Source organism: Triticum urartu, chromosome 2A (genome assembly GCF_056163025.1).
Source record: "Triticum urartu cultivar PI428250 chromosome 2A, HENAU_Tu73, whole genome shotgun sequence".
Taxonomy (NCBI): Eukaryota; Viridiplantae; Streptophyta; class Magnoliopsida; order Poales; family Poaceae; genus Triticum; species Triticum urartu.
Window position 1 is genome coordinate 433,021,272 of NC_141874.1, and position 17,314 is coordinate 433,038,585.

General features: G+C 39.6%; 1 pseudogene; it reads right to left on the bottom strand.

Moving 5' to 3' along the window:
- Window positions 1-239: 239 nt before the first annotated feature.
- On the bottom strand, window positions 240-14,170 carry LOC147985364 (uncharacterized; annotated as a pseudogene).
- Window positions 14,171-17,314: the final 3,144 nt, after the last annotated feature.

Here is a 17,314-nt window from a genome sequence, read left to right on the forward strand (position 1 = left end):
TTCTTGAGCTAGATCATTTGTTGTTGTTAAGATAGCCCTTTGGCACAAGTACTTTCGATTAGAACAATTTTTAGCAAAGTTTGTATATACAACATTAACAATAGCGCCTATTCTATTTTCCTCAGAATGGATCAACATATCATCAGGAATTGTTACCCAACTTGGCTCACACTCCCCTTGTTTAGTAACACAAGGCGTTGTACCATCACCAATACTCAAGATCCAACCAGTAAAAGAAGCTATCTCAGCTTGTAAAACAGGATCTGTTGTTTGCACAACCAAACGCATGTTCACGTTAAGATGTAGAACTTCTATAAAACGCCATAGTGGTGAATTTGTTATAGCAGCATTTATAACCTGTGAGCAAGTCGCACCCTCAATGACTGGTAAAATCTGTCTCAAATCGCCACCGAGAACCATAACCTTACCACCAAAAGGCATGTCAGCTATAGAAGGATCGTCGATAGACAGAATATCACGTAAGCTATGATCCAAAGCCTCAAAACATCTATGATGCGTCATTAAAGCCTCATCCCATATTATTAGGGAGGCTAATTCGATCATCTCTGCTAATTTGCTAGATCTTTTTATATCACATGTTCCATTGTCATCTAGACTGATTGGTATTTTAAACCTAGAATGAGCAGTCCTACCTCCAGGTAAAAGAAGTGCTGCAACCCTAGAAGATGCAACTGTGAGAACAATCCTTTCTTTACCTCTAAGATAAGCAATTATGGAACTCCAGAGAAAAGTTTTCCCAGTTCCACCATATCCAGAAACAAAGAAGAAGCCAGGTTTTCCAGACACAACTCGGTCGATAATATTCTTATAAGCTAGGATTTGATCTGGATTTAATTGGTTGTACATGGTTTCTGCCTTTGGTAGTTCACTTTTAGTATCAACAGATAGTTCATCGGTTATCATGTCATTGTCATCAGAGTTATCATCATATGTAGTCATTAATGGCAGCCTGTGGTCTAGAATATTAGAACCATTTTTACTAAATAGAATTGTCAACTTATCAAGCAAGATGTCTCTCAGCTCATTGACGACCCACAAGTATAGGGGATCTATCGTAGTCCTTTCGATAAGTAAGAGTGTCGAACCCAACGAGGAGCAGAAGGAAATGATAAGCGGTTTTCAGCAAGGTATTCTCTACAAGTACTGAAATAAGTGGTAACAGATAGTTTTGTGATAGGATAAATTGTAACGAGCAACAAGTAACAAAAGTAAATAAAGTGCAGCAAGGTGGCCCAATCCTTTTGTAGCAAAGGACAAGCCGGAACAAACTCTTATAATAGGAAAAGCACTCCCGAGGACACATGGGAATATCGTCAAGCTAGTTTTCATCACGTTCATATGATTCGCGCTCGATACTTTGATAATTTCATATGTGGGTGGACCGGTGCTTGGGTGCTGTTCTTACTTGAACAAACATCCCACTTATGTTTAACCTCTATTGCAAGCATCCGCAACTACAACAAAAGTATTAAGGTAAACCTAACCATAGCATGAAACATATGGATCCAAATCAGCCCCTTACGAAGCAACACATAAACTAGGTGTCGGTGTCAAAACCGGCGGATCTCGGGTAGGGGGTCCCGAACTATGCGTCAAGGCCGGATGGTAATAGGAGACAAGGGACACGATGTTTTACCCAGGTTCGGGCCCTCTTGATGGAGGTAAAACCCTATGTCCTGCTTGATTAATATTGATGATATGGATAGTACAAGAGTAGATCTACCACGAGATCGAAGAGGCTAAACCCTAGAAGCTAGCATATGGTTTGATTGCATGTATATCTTGTCTATCTATCGACTAGCCTGGCCTCGGTTTATATAATGCACCGGAGGCCTAGGATAACAAGAGTCCTAGCCGAATACGCCGGTGGGGAGAAGTCCTTGTCTTGATCGCCAAGTCTTGTGGAATCTTCCGTGTATGCGGCAGCCGTCCGAATTGGCCCATGAGTATACGGCCAAGGGGGTCCTCGGCCCAATCTAATAGATCGGGAGACGACGTGGTGAGTACCCCCTAGTCCAGGACACCGTCACTAGGGTTTAAGCTTCTGACACTCTAGCTTCCCATCATCTACTTATTACTTCCCAATGCCTTCCTCTAGGCCCAAATAATGGTGAAGTGTTATGTAGTAGATGTTCACATAACACCACTAGAGGCTAGACAACATACATCTTATCAAAATATCAAATGAATACCAAATTCACATGACTACTCATAGCAAGACTTCTCCCTTGTCCTCAGGAACGAACGTAATTACTCACAAAGCATATTCATGTTCATAATCAGAGGGGTAATAATATGCATAGAGGATCTGAACATATGATCTTCCACCAATTAAACCAACTAGCATCAACTACAAGAAGTAATCAACACTACTAGCAACCTACTAGCACCAATCCCGGACTTTGAGACAAGAATAGGATGCAAGAGATGAACTAGGGTTTGGAGATGAGATGGTGCTGGTGAAGATGTTGATGGAGATTGCTCTCTCCCGATGAGAGGAGCATTGGTGATGACGATGGTGATGATTTCCCCCTCCCGGAGGGAAGTATCCCCAGCAGAACAGCTCTGCCGGAGCTCTAGATTGGATCCGCCAAGGTTCCGCCTCATGGCGGCGGAGTCTCGTCCCAAAAAGTTCCTTCTTATTTCTTTCTCATCGAAAGACTTCATATAGGAGAAGATGGGCGTCAGAGAGCCACCAGGGGGCCCACGAGGTAGGGGGTGCGCCCTAGGGGGGGGCACCCCCACCCTCGTGAGCAGGGTGTGGGCCCCCTGGCCTTCATCTTTGGCGAGGATTTTTCTGTATTTGTTTTAAGATGTTCCATGGAGTTTCAGGACTTTTGGAGTTGCACAGAATAGGTCTCTAATATTTGCTCCTTTTCCAGCCCAGAATTCCAGTTGACGGCATTCTCCCTCCTTATGTAAACCTTGTAAAATAAGAGAGAATAGCCATAAGTATTGTGACATAAAGTGAAATGAGAGTCCATAATGAGATAAATATTGATATAAAAGCATGATGCAAAATGGACGTATCAACTCCCCCAAGCTTAGACCTCGCTTGTCCTCAAGCGAAAAGCCGATAACAATAAATATGTCCTCATGTTTAGAGGTAGAGGCGTCGATAAAAATAAACTACGGACATGAAGGCATCATGATTATTCTCATAACAGCAACATATATAGATTTTGTCATATGATTACTTATGTTCAAGTGATGATCTATTCACAATGCAAAAGTATAAATCATAAACCTTATTGGGCTCCGACAAACTATAATCTCAGTCATTGAAGCAATTGCAATTTATCATAACATCGGAAAGAGTCTATGTCAGAGCTAAAAAGCAAGTCCACATACTCAACTATCATTTAGTCCTCCATAATTGCTAACACTCACGCGATACTTGTGGTTACGGAGTTTTAGTCGGACACAGAGAAAGATAGGGGCTTGTAGTTTTGCCCCACAACCTTTTACCTCAAGGGTAATGTCAACAATAATGGTTCATGCTCCCCTACATCCAATTAGATATATATATCATGTTCTTTCCAACATGCTGAGCTTGCCAAAGGATAAAATGAAAAAGAAAAGGTGAAGATCACCATGACTCTTGCATAAGGTAGAAGATAATAGTAAAGGATAGGCCCTTCGCAGAGGGAAGCAGAGGTTTCCATGCGCTTTTATGGTTGGATATATAAAATCTCAATGCGAAAGAACGTCACTTTATATTGCCCCTTGTGATATGAACCTTTATTATGTAGTCCGTCGCTTTTATTACTTCCACATCACAAGATCGTATAAAGCTTATTTCTCCCACACCAATCAATCATACATATTTAGAGCAATTTTTATTGCTTTGCACCGATGACAACTTACTTGAAGGATCTTACTCAATCCATAGGTAGATATGGTGGACTCTCATGGCAAAACTGGTTTAGGGATTTTGGAAGCACAAGTAGTATTTCTACTTAGTGCTGAGAATTTGGCTAGCATGAGGGGGAAAGGCAAGCTCAACAAGTTAGAGGATCCATGACAACATACTTTATCTCAGATATAAGAAAGACATAACTCATTACGTTGTCTTCCTTGTCCAACATCAACTCTTTAGCATGTCATATTTTAATGAGTGCTCCGAATCATAAAAGATGTCGATGATAAATATCTATATGTGAAAACCTTTGTTTCCTTATTACTTCCTATTAATTGCAACAATGACCAAAGCTATGTCTGCCAACTCCCAACAACTTTTAATCATCATACTCTTTCTATGTGAAGTCATTACTCTCAATAAGATCAATATGAACTCTTTGTTTCTTTTTATTCCTTTTCTCTTTTCTTTTATTCACCCAAGATCATGGTAAAATAATCAAGCCCTTGACTCAACACTAATCTTTATTATATATAGCTCACGGACTCGATTACATAGAGAGATCATAAAGCAAAACTCAAAACTAGATCATGCCATAAACTTTATTCCACTAGATCAAGATACTACTAATAGGATCGAACTAAAAGAAAACGATAAAGATAGGAGTTGTGATGGTGATACGATACCAGGGCACCTCCCCCAAGCTTGGCAGTTGCCAAGGGGAGTGCCCATACCCATGTGATTATATCTCCTTCTTTGTTGTCAGTGTAATATTCTTGGCGATGATTCCCCTCAGGATGGGTTCTCCTCCTCAAGCTTGTTGACTTGTTGTTTGAGGTCCATTATTTCCTTACGAAGCTTTCCAGTGACAGCTAAAGCTCCTTGCACCCAAGGGTGTTGCATAGCTGCGGGAGAACAAGTGACACTCCTCTTCATATTTTCATAAGAAAGAAATCTAACATTAGAAGGGATAACCGAATTTGGAATAGCTGAGCTCTGTAGTTCCCCCATCGTGAACCCAGCTCGGTGGCGAGAGGTGACTTCTTCATCCTCCATGGCATATACTCTCATCAAGTCAGCTTCCATCTCTTCCTCCGTTGCTGGCCCAAAGTGGTCAGCGTCGCTGTTTGCCATTGGTTCTGGTGCCGGATTAGATACCCGGCTCTCCCCGATTGACTCTTGAGAAGACATCTTGTTCTAATCTGCAGCAGCAACAACTCGAAAACAAAAACAGAGGAAATTTGCGTGATACAGGAGTCAAAATCTTTAGGAGAATATATAATGAATTTTTACCGACCAAAATACGTAACGTGCAAGAAAACCAAGTCCGGAAGGCACACGAGGTGCTCGCGAGGTAGGGGGCGCGCCCAGGGGGGTAGGGCGCGCCCACCACCCTCGTGTCCTTCCCGGACTGCTACTTATTTTTCTATTTTTCTAAATATTCCAAAACGGAGAAATATTGCCTTAAAAATTGTTTTGGAGTCGGTTTACTTACCGTACCACATACCTATTCCTTTTCGGAGTCTGAAACGTTCCGAAAAGTGTCTCTTATGTATTCCTCCGGGGTTACGGTTTCAATAATATTGGTTTCAACATTTATGGGATTACTTGAGATATAATGTTTGATTCTTTGACCGTTTACCACTTTCGGATTCGTGCCCTCGAAGTTGTTGATCTTTATGGCACCGGAACGATAGACCTCTTCGATAACATAGGGGCCTTCCCATTTAGAGAGAAGTTCTCCTGCAAAAAATCTTAAACAAGAGTTGTATAGAAATACATAATCACCTACATTAAACTCACGCTTTTGTATTCTTTTGTCATGCCATCTTTTAACTTTTTCTTTAAACAACTTGGCATTTTCATAAGCTTGGGTTCTCCATTCATCAAGTGAGGTAATATCAAATAACCTCTTCTCACCGGCAAGTTTAAAATCATAGTTGAGCTCTTTAATAGCCCAATATGCCTTATGTTCTAGTTCAAGAGGTAAGTGACATGCTTTTCCATAAACCATTTTATATGGAGACATACCCATAGGATTTTTGTATGCAGTTCTATAAGCCCATAATGCGTCATCAAGTTTTTTGGACCAATTCTTTCTAGACCTATTAACAATCTTTTGCAAAATTAATTTGAGCTCTCTATTTCTCAACTCTACTTGACCACTAGACTGAGGGTGATAAGGAGATGCAATTCTATGATTAACATCATATTTAGCAAGCATTTTACGAAAAGCACCATGAATAAAGTGTGAACCACCATCAGTCATTAAATATCTAGGGACTCCAAACCTTGGGAAAATAACTTCCTTAAGCATTTTAATAGAAGTGTTATGATCAGCACTACTAGTTGGAATAGCTTCTACCCACTTAGTAACGTAATCAACAGCAACTAGAATATGTGTGTATCCATTAGAGGCAGGAAAAGGTCCCATATAATCAAAGCCCCAAACATCAAATGGTTCAATAACAAGAGAATAATTCATAGGCATTTCTTGACGTCTACTAATATTACCAATTCTTTGACATTCATCACAAGACAAGACAAACTTACGGGCATCCTTGAAGAGAGTAGGCCAATAAAAACCAGATTGCAATACCTTATGTGCAGTTCTATCTCCAGCGTGGTGTCTTCCATAAGACTCAGAATGACACTTGCGTAGGATCTGTTCCTCTTCATGCTCAGGTACACAATGTCTAATAACACCATCTACTCCTTCTTTATAAAGATGTGGGTCATCCCAAAAGTAATGTCTCAAATCATAGAAGAACTTTTTCTTTTGTTGGTATGTGAAGCTAGGTGGTATAAACTTAGCAACAATATAATTAGTATAATCAGCATACCATGGAGTACTACGAGAAGTACTTATAACATTTAATTGTTCATCAGGAAAGCTATCATTAATAGGTAGTGGGTCATCAAGAATATTTTCTAACCTAGACAAGTTGTCTGCAACGGGGTTCTCAGCTCCCTTTCTATCAACAATATGCAAATCAAATTCTTGAAGCAAGAGAACCCATCTAATAAGTCTAGGTTTAGCATCTTTCTTTTCCATAAGATATTTAATAGCAGCATGATCAGTTTGAATAGTTACTTTAGAATCAACAATATAAGATCTGAACTTATCACAGGCAAATACAACTGCTAAAAGCTCTTTTTCAGTAGTAGCATAATTTCTTTGAGCATTGTCTAGAGTCTTACTAGCATAATGAATAACATTTAATTTCTTATCAACTCTTTGCCCTAGAACAGCACCTACAGCATAATCACTAGCATCACACATAATTTCAAAGGGTAGGTTCCAATTAGGTGGCTGAACAATAGGTGTAGTGACTAATGCTTTCTTAAGTATTTCAAATGCTTCTACACAATCATCATCAAAGACAAATGGTATTTCTTTTTGCAATAAATTAGTCAGAGGCCGACAAATTTTTGAGAAGTCCTTAATGAACCTCCTGTAAAATCCGGCGTGACCAAGGAAACTTCTTATACCTTTGATGTCCTTGGGACATGGCATCTTTTCAATAGCATCAACCTTGGCTTTATCAACTTCAATACCTCTTTCAGAAACTTTATGCCCCAAGACAATACCTTCATTAACCATAAAGTGGCACTTTTCCCAATTCAAGGCAAGATTAGTTTCTTCACATCTCTGCAAAGCTCGATCAAGATTGCTCAAGCAATCATCAAAAGAGGAACCATAGACGGAAAAGTCGTCCATGAAAACCTCACAAATCTTTTCACAAAAGTCAGAGAATATAGCCATCATGCATCTTCAAAAGGTAGCAGGTGCATTACATAAACCAAAAGGCATACGTCTATAAGAAAAAGTACCAAAAGGGCATGCAAAAGTAGTCTTTGATTGATCTCTAGCCGACACAGGTATTTGAGAGAAACCAGAATAACCATCTAGAAAGCAATAGTGTGTATGTTTGCATAATATTTCTAGCATTTGATCAATAAAAGGTAAGGGGCAATGATCTTTCTTAGTAGCTTTATTTAATTTGCAGAAATCAATTACCATCCTATAACCTGTGATAATTCTTTGTGGAATCAATTCATCTTTATCATTAGGAACAACAGTAATACCTCCCTTCTTAGGGACACAATGGACAGGACTTACCCACTCACTATCAGCAATGGGATAGATTATACCTGCCTCCAGAAGCTTTAGTATTTCTTTTCTTACCACTTCTTTCATTTTTGGATTCAGACGTCGTTGAGGATCACGAACTGGTTTGGCATCTGCTTCCAAATTTATTTTATGTTGACATAGAGTGGGACTAATGCCCTTAAGATCATCAAGAGTATATCCAATAGCAGCATGATGCTTCTTCAGAGTTTTCAATAATCTTTCTTCTTCATGCTCTGAAAGGTTAGCACTAATAATAACAGGATATATCTTCTTTTCATCAAGATAAGCATATTTAAGATTATCAGGCAACGGTTTAAGCTCAAACACGGGATCACCCTTGGGTGGAGGAGGATCCCCTAAAATTTCAACAGGCAGATTGTGTTGCAGAATAGGTTCCTCTTTAAAGAATACTTCATCTATTTCTCTTCTTTCATTCATGAACATATCATTTTCATGGTCTAGCAAATAGTGTTCTAAAGGATCACTAGGAGGTACGGCAATAGAAGCAAGACCAATAATTTCATCCTTATTAGGTAATTCTTCCTCACGATGTTGTTTACTAAATTTGGAGAAATTAAACTCATGAACCATATCATCCAAGCCAATAGTAACAACATTCTTTGTGTAGTCTATGGTAGCATTGACAGTATTTAAGAAGGGTCTACCAAATATAATGGGACAAAAGCTATCTTGTGGGGAACCAAGAACAAGAAAATCAGCAGGATATTTAGTTTTCCCACACAAGACTTCAACATCTCTAACAATTCCAATTGGTGAAATAGTATCTCTATTGGCAAGTTTAATTGTGACATCAATATCTTCTAACTCAGCAGGTGCAATTTCATTCTTAATTTCTTCATATAAGTCAATAGGTATTACACTATCACTAGCACCCATATCACATAAGCCATGATAACAATGTTCTCCTATTTTAACAGAAATAACAGGCACGCCTACCACAAGTCTATGTTTATCTTTATCACAAGGTTTAGCAATTCTAGCAGTTTCTCCTTCGAACTGAATAACATGCCCATCAATATTATCAGACAAGAGATCTTTAACAATAGCAATATTAGGTTCTACTTTAACTTGCTCAGGAGGTGTATAAGTTCTAATATTTCTTTTACGAACAACAGTTGAAGCTTTAGCATGATCCTTTATTCTAACAGGGAAAGGTGGTTTCTCAATATAAGAAGTAGGAACAATAGGATCATTATAAGTGACAGTCTTTTCTTCAACTTTAATAGGTGCAGCTACTTTTACTTCTATGGGAGGATGATATTTAAACCACTTCTCCTTAGGGAGGTCAACATAAGTAGCAAAAGATTCACAGAAAGAAGCTACTATCTCAGAGTCAAGTCCATATTTAGTGCTAAACTTACGGAAAATATCGGTATCCACAAAATATTTAACACAATCAAACTTAGGTGTCATACCTGACTCCTTACCTTTGTCGAGGTCCCAATCTTCAGAGTTGCGTTTAATTATATCCAATAAATTCCATCTGAATTCAGTAGTCTTCATCATAAAAGAGCCAGCACAAGAAGTATCGAGCATGGTGCGATTGTTATCAGAAAGCCGAGCATATAAATTTTGAATAATCATTTCTCTTGAGGGCTCGTGATTGGGGCATGAATATAACATTGATTTAAGCCTCCCCCAAGCTTGAGCGATGCTTTCTCCTTCGCGAGGCCAGAAATTATATATATAATTGCGATCATGATGAACAAGATGCATAGGGTAATACTTTCGATGAAATTCCAGCTTCAAACTTTTATAGTCCCATGATCTCATATCATCACATAGCCTATACCACATCAATGCATCTCCTTTCAAAGATAAAGGGAAAACCTTCTTCTTAGCAACATCATCGGGTATACCTGCAAGCTTAAATAATCCACAAACTTCATCCACATATATTAAGTGCTCATCAGGATGCTTTGTTCCATCTCCTGTAAAAGGGTTAGCTAGCAGTTTTTCCATCATACCCGAAGGAAATTCAAAAGGAGTTTCATTTTCAATAGGTTCAGTAGGTTGAAGAGCAACTCTTTGCTCTACTGGGCGGGGTGAAGATACCCCGAACAAGCCGCTCAGAGAATTACTTTCCATAGTAACAAGTGACAGTAAATTTCAGCACACTATATAAATTTTTCCTTACCAAATTCCACCTACCAAAGGTGCTACACTCCCTGGCAACGACGCCAGAAAAGAGTCTTGATGACCCACAAGTATAGGGGATCTATCGTAGTCCTTTCGATAAGTAAGAGTGTCGAACCCAATGAGGAGCAGAAAGAAATGATAAGCGGTTTTCAGCAAGGTATTCTCTGCAAGTACTGAAATAAGTGGTAACAGATAGTTTTGTGATAGGATAAATTGTAACGAGCAACAAGTAACAAAAGTAAATAAAGTGCAGCAAGGTGGCCCAATCCTTTTGTAGCAAAGGACAAGACGGAACAAACTCTTATAATAGGAAAAGCGCTCCCGAGGACACATGGGAATATCGTCAAGCTAGTTTTCATCACGTTCATATGATTCGCGTTCGATACTTTGATAATTTCATATGTGGGTGGACCGGTGCTTGGGTGCTGTTCTTACTTGAACAAACATCCCACTTATGTTTAACCTCTAGTGCAAGCATCCGCAACTACAACAAAAGTATTAAGGTAAACCTAACCATAGCATGAAACATATGGATCCAAATCAGCCCCTTACAAAGCAACGCATAAACTAGGGTTTAAGCTTCTGTCACTCTAGCAACCCATCATCTACTTATTACTTCCCAATGCCTTCCTCTAGGCCCAAATAATGGTGAAGTGTTATGTAGTCGACGTTCACATAACACCACTAGAGGCTAGACAACATACATCTTATCAAAATATCAAACGAATTCCAAATTCACATGACTACCCATAGCAAGACTTCTCCCTTGTCCTCAGGAACGAATGTAATTACTCACAAAGCATATTCATGTTCATAATCAGAGGGGTAATAATATGCATATAGGATCTGAACATATGATCTTCCACCAATTAAACCAACTAGCATCAACTACAAGAAGTAATCAACACTACTAGCAACCTACTAGCACCAATCCTGGACTTTGAGACAAGAATTGGATGCAAGAGATGAACTAGGGTTTGGAGATGAGATGGTGCTAGTGAAGATGTTGATGGAGATTGCCCTCTCCCGATGAGAGGAGCGTTGGTGATGATGATGGTGATGATTTCCCCCTCCCGGAGGGAAGTATCCCCGGCAGAACAGCTCTGCCGGAGCTCTAGATTGGATCCGCCAAGGTTCCACCTCGTGGCGGCGGAGTCTCGTCCCGAAAAGTTCCTTCTTATTTTTTTCTCATCAAAAGACTTCATATAGGAGAAGATGGGCATCGGAGAGCCACCAGGGGGCCCACGAGGTAGGGGGGCGCGCCCTAGGGGGGTGCCCCCCCACCCTCGTGAGCAGGATGTGGGCCCCCTGGCCTTCATCTTTGGCGAGGATTTTTCTTTATTTGTTTTAAGATGTTCCGTGGAGTTTCAGGACTTTTGGAGTTGCGCAGAATAGGTCTCTAATATTTGCTCCTTTTCCAGCCCAGAATTCCAGCTGCCAGCATTCTCCCTCCTTATGTAAACCTTGTAAAATAAGAGAGAATAGCCATAAGTATTGTGACATAAAGTGAAATAACAGTCCATAATGCGATAAATATCGATATAAAAGCATGATGCAAAATGGATGTATCATTCATCAGGAGGTATAACATGATTATCATCATGAAAAGAGCGCTTGATATTGTACTTAATATCCTCAGCTAAGTGTGACCAATATTTTTCGAAGAAAGCATTTTCATCGTTAACACCACAATGAACAAGGATTGTAACAAAAAGCCTGCGCAGCTGATCTCCCATACCCCAGGTCAAAGCCTCATCAAACGCACTACACCATTCAAGATCATCTCCAAGTAAGCCCCTAGCAGCACATGCCTCCTTAAAGGTTTCATACACAATCCCATTATAAGTTCTAACATCCGTATAAGACATGGCACCTTTGACAACCATCAAGAGCATTCTAAGATAGAAAAGTTCTCCAGCTGTAGGGTGAACAGAATAAATTCTACCAATCCTATAACTTGAGGTCTTAGGAATCCATTGTTTTTTGCTTGCTAGCCAAGTCCATTTGGTTGGGAAGTCACAATAAGTAAGAGACCTAGCATTTGCATGGCATCTATTAGCTACAAACCACTCGGTTAACATTGTTCTCTATAGCCACTCATCGTTAACATCTGACTTCAGTTTTGCTTTAACATTGAAACGCACCATGTGTTTATTTAATAAATGAACAGGCAATCTTTCAACAGAAGGCATCTTACTGTGTATATCAAAGCCATATATCCTCCAGCAACCATCTTTATTACATATGTAACGACATTGTCTATATTCCATGATCTCATCAATCTCAATACCATGCTTGTTTTTGATGCTTTCAAACAAAGTTTTTGAAAAATCAGGACCCTTTGTAACATACTTATAAAGATACTTGATGACATGGGTTTTATTGCACCACTCAACGTTAATATGCGCTTGGTATTTTTTTAGCATGAGCAGATTATAAGGAACAACATGCCTATTATCAAGTCTGACCTTTTTTAATTATAAAACGGCCATTGTCTGGGCGACTATACATAGGGAATCCACTATCATCTAGAGAGGTCTCGAGCTGAAATGACTATACATACACAATCCATCTTTCATGCAAGGACATTTAACACCATCTTCTCCGCAAGGGCCGTGCATCATGTGTTCAGAAACAAGAACGTATCCAAGAGGATTCGCAACAGGATCAGGGATGGAAGCCGATATAAAAGAGTCAATTAAAGCAGGACTAACCTCCCGTTTTTTCCTATCAAGCCAGATCAGGATATGGGCATGAGGAAACCCTCTTTTCTGGAACTCCACAGTGTGCAATATGTGAATAAAGGGATAAAAAACAATCACAAGCTGAGGTGGAAAAGAACAGAAAAAAAGAGATGAGAGGAATCGCAAAGCACGTTTTACCCGCTACGACAGGACCAAAGGCCTCCCTACTCTTAATATCATGAATATAGACATTGAGCTTCATGTGATAAACCCTGACCGGAAGATCCACCCTGGCTGAACGCATCTGGCCAGGCTCAGAACATAGGGCTTCTGTTACCTCAGGCCACTTGGGATTACAGGTAAAGGTGGTGAAAAGGTCTGGTGGGCCAAAGACACGTGAAATAGCTACTACGTCATGGAAGTTCTCAATCATATAACGCCGGCCACTGGTAAAAGAGGATGGAAGTATGTTTTTTTGCCAACAAAACTTGCATCTGTCTGCCCTTTTCCAACAGCATCGGTGACTCCTTGCAAGTTCTCTGCTCTAAGATCATTATTAGCCTTCATGATGAAATGCAGCCTCCACTCGTCTATGCAAGCGCGTGCATCTACAATGGCATGTGAGGAAAGCAAACCACAACAAAGGTATGGATTATGCTGCTCTGGTCTATAGTGGAGACAATACGAATAATAGTCCTGCATAGTGAGCCTGGTTCTTTTGCTAGTATCTAAAGGGTCTGAACCAATATATTTAAGCCCGAGCTGAAACCCACGTTCTGCATAAGGGAAGAGAAGAGGATACTGCAAAGGCATATATGAAGTTTGCAAAGAAGATATTTGCTACAGATTGTCATCTCTACCATGTATTATTATGTCACGACAAGAAGCCTCCACCGTGAACTCACCAAACATTAAAGATGCTAGCTCATCAGTTGTAGGAAGGCTAAACTGTGGGCCATCAGATTTTCCAGGGGCAACTAAACGAATGGCTATCTCGGCATGCTTATTGGCTGCTAGTATTTCTCCGGCTGATCTAAACATTTTGACATAAGAATTGTGTGTATCAAGCATATGCATCAAGCCTTCAACAATAGATTCATCTAAACCACCATCACTCTTTTCACCCTTTTCTAAAGCCTGAATCTTGTTTTGCACCTCATTCTGGGTATCATATATATAGAGTTCGGCATACTTAGGGGTATTTCCTTCCTTAGGCATAAGAGATCCCATTCGATGACAAACCTGCCCGTTTATTTTGTATATATTTGGACCATTATAATCATTTACAGAACGGTCAACAGTAGTTCCCATGGAAGTAAATGCAAAGAGGCAGTTGTACTGACGAATTTTTTTATAAACTCTCTGCTATGCGAGGGACCATTTGATACGTCTCCAATGTGTCTATAATTTTTGATTGCTCCATGCTATATTATCTACTGTTTTGGACTATATTGGGCTTTATTATACACTTTTATATCATTTTTTGGGACTAACCTATTAACCCAGAGCCCAGTGTCAGTTTCTGGTTTTTACCCTGTTTCAGTGTTTCGAAGAAAAGGAATATCAAACGGAGTCGAAACGGAATGAAATCAACTGGAGAAGTTATTTTTGGAAGGAAACCTACCGGATAGACTTGGACCCTACGTCAGAAGATGAAGGAGGAGCTCACGAGGGTAGGGGGCGCGCCCACCCCCTTGGGGCGCGCCCCCTGCCTCGTGCCCCTCCCCCTTCGGTCCATCGACGTACTCCTTTCACCCATATATACCCATGTATCCTAAAACTTCCAGAACAGAGAATAGATCGGGAGTTCCGCCGCCAGAAGCCTCCGTAGCCACCGAAGGCCAATCTAGACCCGTTCCGGCATCCTGCTGGAAGGGGCAATCCCTCTCCGGTGGCCATCTTTATCATCCCCGTGCTCTCCATGACGAGGAGGGAGTAGTTCTCCCTCGGGGCTGAGGGTATGTACCAGTAGCTATGTGTTTGATCTCTCTCTCGTGTTCTTGAGGTGATACGATCTTGATGTATCGCGAGCTTTGCTATTATATTTGGATCCTATGATGTTTCTTCCCCCCTCTACTCTCTTGTAATGAATTGAGTTTCCCCTTTGAAGTTATCTTATCGGATTGAGTCTTTAAAGATTTGAGAACACTTGATGTATGTCTTGTCATGGATATCTGTGGTGACAATGGGATATCACGTGATTAACTTGATGTATGTTTTGGTGAAAAACTTGTGGGTTCTGCCCATGAACCTATGCATAGGGGTTGTCACACGTTTTCGTCGTGATTCTCCGGTAGAAACTTTGGGGCACTCTTTGAGGTTATTTGTGTTGATTGAATAGATGAATCTGAGATTGTGTGATGCAAATCATATAATCATACCCACGGATACTTGAGGTGACATTGGAGTATCTAGGTGACATTAGGGTTTTGGTTGATTTGTGTCTTAAGGTGTTATTATAGTACGAACTCTAGGGCTGTTTGTGACACTTATAGGAATAGCCCAACGGATTGATTGGAAAGAATAACTTTGAGGTGGTTTCGTACCCTACCATAATCTCTTCGTTCGTTCTCCACTATTAGTGACTTTGGAGTGACTCTTTGTTGCATGTTGAGGGATAGTTATGTGATCCAATTATGTTATTATTGTTGAGAGGACTTGCACTAGTGAAAGTATGAACCCTAGGCCTTGTTTCAACGCATTGCAATACCGTTTACGCTCACTTTTATCATTCGTTACCTTGCTGTTTTTATAATTTCAGATTACAAATACCCACATCTATTATCCATATACCACTTGTATCACCATCTCTTCGCCGAACTAGTGCACCTATACAATTTACCATTGTATTGGGTGTGTTGGGGACACAAGAGACTCTTTGTTATTTGGTTGCAGGGTTGCTTGAGAGAGACCATCTTCATCCTACGCCTCCTACGTATTGATAAACCTTAGGTCATCCACTTGAGGGAAATTTGCTACTGTCCTACAAACCTCTGCACTTGGAGGCCCAACAACGTCTAGAAGAAGAAGGTTGTGTAGTAGACATCAAGCTCTTTTCTGGCGCCGTTGCCGGGGAGGTTAGCGCTTGAAGGTATATCTTTAGATCATGCAATCGAGTCTTTTAGTTTCTTGTTTTATCACTAGTTTAGTTTATAAAAGAAAACTATAAAAAATGGAATTGAGTTTGTCTCATACGCTTCACCTTTTTAATATCTTTCGTGAGTATGATGGAAAGGATAATTGTGCTCAAGTTCTAGAAGAAGAAATCTATAAAATGTTTGGCACTAGATATTTGAATGATGAGCATGATTGGAATGTTGTTAGTATGAATTCCTTGAATATCCATGATGCTAATGATATGCAAAGCCACAAGCTTGGGGAAGCTATGTTTGATGAAGATGATATTTTTTGTCCCCCAAGCTTTGATGAGCAAATTTACTATGATGAAAGCATGCCTCCTATCTATGATGATTATTGTGATGACACGTATGCTTTAAAGAATAATGATAATCATGAAAATTGTCATCTTGATCTTAATTTTCAATCACATGATAGTTATTTTGTTGAGTTTGCTCCCACTATCATTCATGAGAAGAATTTGGCTTATGTGGAGAGTAATAAATTTTCTATGCTTGTAGATCATGAAAAGAATGCTTTAGGTGCTGGTTATATTGTTGAATTCATTCATGATGCTACTGAAAATTATTATGAGGGAGGAACATATGCTTGTAGGAATTGCAATAATATCAAGTTTCCTCTCTATGTGCTTAAAGTTTTGAAGTTATGCTTGTTTTGCCCTCCTATGCTAGTTGATTATTGTTCCCACAAGTTGTTTGCTCACAAAATCCCTATGCATAGGAAGCATGTTAGACTTAAATGTGCTAGTCATATTCCTCATGATGCTCTCTTTATGTTACAATTCTTATCTTTTATGTGAGCATCATTGAAATCATCAATCCTAGCTAGGGGCGTTAAACGATAGCGCTTGTTGGGAGGCAACCCAATCCTATTCTTGTTCCTTGCTTTTTGTTCCTGCTTAGTAATAAATAATTCATCTAGACTCTGTTTATATGTGGTTTTATGCTTTTAATTAGTGTTTGTCCAAGTAGAACCTTTGGGAAGACTTGGGAGAAGTCTTGTTGATCATGCTGTAAAAAACAGAAACTTTAGCGCTCACGAGAATTGTTGCCATTTTTATTTGGAGAGTGCTATTTAGTTAATTATTTTTGAAGATGATTAATAGATAAATTCCTCAGGTCCAGCAATTTATTTGAGAATTGTATGAGTTCCAGAAGTATACGTTTGATTCAGATTACTACAGACTGTTCTGTTTTTGACAGATTCTGTTTTCAATGTGTTGTTTGCTTATTTTGATGAATCTATGGCTAGTAAAATAGTTTATAAACCATAGAGAAGTTGGAATACAGTAGGTTTAACACCAATATAAATAAATAA